At 42.6% G+C, this 3,645-nt stretch overlaps 1 non-coding gene across 1 annotated transcript; it reads left to right on the top strand.

Annotated features, from left to right (window-relative positions):
* The first annotated feature begins 319 nt into the window (after window positions 1–319).
* Window positions 320–409, top strand: trnap-cgg (transfer RNA proline (anticodon CGG)). The gene is given in 2 exon segments: window positions 320–355; window positions 374–409. It is a non-coding gene; the product is annotated as a tRNA-Pro (tRNA).
* Window positions 410–3,645: the final 3,236 nt, after the last annotated feature.

Here is a 3,645-nt window from a genome sequence, read left to right as displayed (position 1 = left end):
TCACTCTCATCATTAATCTACGGAACGTTTAATAAATAACTTCTCTGTATTTGAACACATGCAGCTGTGGTCTTCCACACTTTGCTCATGTCGGTTCTTCACAACAATCTTTGAACTGACGTGATGGGAATTTCTTTCGCTGAGAGAAACTACAATCCCAACATTGAACATCTGGTTGAATTTTCAGGGTCTAAGACAAAAAGGATCACATTTCCCCGTGAGTCTGCTGTGTTTTTCTTCAATTTTCCATTGTTATGACATCGTCTGTAAAGACAGCTAGTGAGCAGAAGTGTATTGGTTGAGAAGCCTGCTTTCCTGCGGCTCGTTGGTCTAGTGGTATGATTCTCGCTTCGGGGATTTCGTTGTATGGTCATGCGAGAGGTCCCGGGTTCAAATCCCGGACGAGCCCTCGCTTGCTGCCAGTTTTGATCCCAAATGCTGGTCGTTTATCTGAACAAAATACGTTGCGTTTTAGATGGCGGGACTTACATATCTCGAGATCAGGTTTGAAATCCTGCAACACCTCGCGACAATTTTCCCAATGCTGCACATGGAGAAAATGAAAAGTTTTCAAGAATGTTCACCCACGTAACCAGACTGTAAACTTATCCCAATAAATCAATCAGGACTGTCCATTGCTTATCGCGTCAGGGATTCTTGCATCGTGTGTTCAATTGTATTTTAGTCAGAAAGAAATTGCAGTCTGACAAAGCTGGGGGTCACAGTTTGGTTTTGAATTGATTATATTTTAACTCTGCTCCAGGCGTTTCACTGAGCAGGAAGTGAATCTTTGTGATGCTGTTCGGCATTCCACTCCAGAGGCAATTAACTCAGTGAAGAGGAGATTTGGAGAGGCTGTCCGTATTTGATTAGACACGAGGACCGGGTGACATGCATCTAAGGATACTGAAGGAAATGATCGGTAATTGCAAAAAATTGGAAATAACTTTCCAATTTCGGATTTAGTAAGGTAACAATGTTTTCAACTAACTATCTTGAGTATTTTGAAGTGGTAACCGAGAGTGTTGATGAGGGTAATGCCGTTCATGCGGTTTACATAAACTTCCAAAAGCATGGGAATTTGTGATGCGGCAGATTAAATTAAATGTATCAAAATGTGAATTGATCTGTTTTGAAGGAAGAACCCAGATTCAAAACATAAAATACATGGTGCAATTCTAAAGAGGCAAATAAGTACATACATCTCCCAAGTTGACAGGGATTGGCATAGAGGTTTAGAGCATGGAAACAAACCCTTCGACTCAACTTGTCCATGCCGCCCTTTTTTAACGACTAAGCTAATCCCAATGCCTGCGTTTGGTCCATATCACTCGATACCCATCTTACTCATGTAACTGTCTAAAAGACAAAATTGTCCCCACCTCTATGACTACCTCTGGCAGCTTTTTCCAGACACGCACCACCCTCTGTGTGAAAAGATTGCCCCGCTGCACCCTTTTGTATCCACCGCCCCCCCTCCCCCGCCACCGCCTCCCCCCCCCCCCCCCCCCACCCGCCCGCACTCACCTGAAACCTATGCCCTCTAGTTTTAGACTCCCCTACCTTTGGGAAAAGATATTGACTGTCCAGCTAATCAAGGCCACTCATTATTTTGTAGACCTCAATGAGACCACCCCTGAGCTCTAGAGTAAAAAAATCACAGTGTATCCAGCCTCTCCTTGTAACTCAAACCATCAAGTCCTGGTAGCATTCTGGTAAATCTTTGCTGCACTCTTTCTATTTTAATAATATCCTTTCTATAATAGCGTGTCCAGAACTGTACACAGGATGGTGAGCAGAGTGATTATAATAAATCAGACGGTGCCTTGCTTTTTATTAATGGGGCACAGAGTACAAAAGTATAGAGACTATGTTAAGCCTGCATTTAAATCGAGTTCGGTTTCAAGTGGATATTGTTTCCATTTTCTGGAGAGCAAATTTTAAAAAACAATATAAAAGATTTCAGAAGGTAGCAGAAATGTTTCACCAGAATAGTTCAATTGATGAAGAACTTCAGTTCCTGAGAATGGTTGGATACGCTGCGACTTCTCTACTCAGAGAAGAGAAGGTTCAGAGGAGAATTGGGAAAAATAAGCAAATCCTCATGGGAGATTGATAGAAATTTGTTCTCATTGTCAGTAGGATCGAGACCCAGAGGGCAGATATTGGAGGTAATTGTCAAAAGAAGCAATAGCAGCATCAAGTGACAGTGTAGGACGGTGATATGCTTCCAAATCAAGATGGTGAGTGACTTGGAGGGGAACATTTGGGTGGAGGTGCTCCCAGGTATCTGCTCCTCTTGTTCTTCTAGATGGTCACGATCGTGGGTTTAGAAGCTGGTGTTTAAGAGTTAGGAGACTGGATCAGAAAGTAATTCCACTGACAAATTAAAGATCTTTTACAGCAAGATGTTTGTTTAAGTCACAGTTTAAAACCAACTCTAACAAATGAAGCAACTTAACTATAAACAATTGAACAATATTTAAAGAAGAAAGTAAACAACTAGAATTACTAATTTTCATTGTTTTAGTCCCAAATAAGCAACGTTCCTCTTGAAGGAGCAGCGCTCCGACAGCTCATGATTCCAAATAAAACTGTTGGACTTTAACCTGGTGTTGTGAGACTTCTTAATATGCCCACGTCTGTCCAATGCCGGCATCGCCACATCAGGGTCATAGTTAAACTGCGTTTTTCATTATCTGCTGCTGTGTGGGGGTTGGGACCTTTCTCATTCTGTCTGTGGAATTGTGCGTGCACAAGCGATTTGGTCTAACCGCCAGCTCCCGGATCTGTAAATTAGTTGGAATTCATTCTGTATTTGCAAGCTCTGGGATTGTAAACTAGTTGATGCATCTCGTCATTTTGAATCTCCGATATATTTTTTTCAGCGTCGCTGACCGGGCCAACCTTTTTTTGTGTTCATTCATGGGGCTTGGGCGTCACTGGCTGGCCAGCATTTATTGCCCAATCACAGTTGCCCGAGTGCAGTTGAGAGTCAACCACAATGCTGTGGCCCTGGAGTCACATGTAGGCCAGACTGGGCAAGAACGGCAGATGTCGCTCCCTGAAGGGCACTGGTGAACCAAATGGTTATTCCGATAATGGACAATGCACGAAAGCATAAATAGATTCTTGATTGCAAATATTTTGCATTGAATTCAAATTCCACCAGTTGCCGTGGTGGGATTTGAACACGGATCCCCACTGAAATTAGTTGAGTTTCGGGATCAATATTCCAGCGATAATACCACAAAGACATCGCCCCCAAATTTCCCTCCAACTGAGTGACTTGTTGGGCCACCTGTGAGGGCAGCTCAGAGTCACTAACATTGCTGCTGGTCGGGAGTCACATTCAGGCCAGACCAGGTAAGAATTCCTTCCCTAAAGAACATCAGTTTATCAGTTGTTGTTTTTTTTCTACGACAATCGATTCAAGGTAATTAATTCCAGACACTTTTATTGATGTCGAATTTCACCATCTGCCGTGGCGGTGGATGTGTGAGTGTTTATATGAGTGTGCGTGTGAGAGAGAGATTAACTCATTTTCATTCTGCTTGTGAGTATGGATTAATCCCCTATATTCTCTCACAAACATTGTGATCCCTTTGCACCGATGAATTCTTATTTAAAAATACTTGTCCCCTT

The sequence above is a fragment of the Mustelus asterias genome, unplaced genomic scaffold, assembly GCF_964213995.1.
Source record: "Mustelus asterias unplaced genomic scaffold, sMusAst1.hap1.1 HAP1_SCAFFOLD_290, whole genome shotgun sequence".
Taxonomy (NCBI): Eukaryota; Metazoa; Chordata; class Chondrichthyes; order Carcharhiniformes; family Triakidae; genus Mustelus; species Mustelus asterias.
The sequence above is the reverse complement of the archived record's forward strand: the minus strand, read 5'-3'. Positions and strand labels throughout refer to the sequence as shown.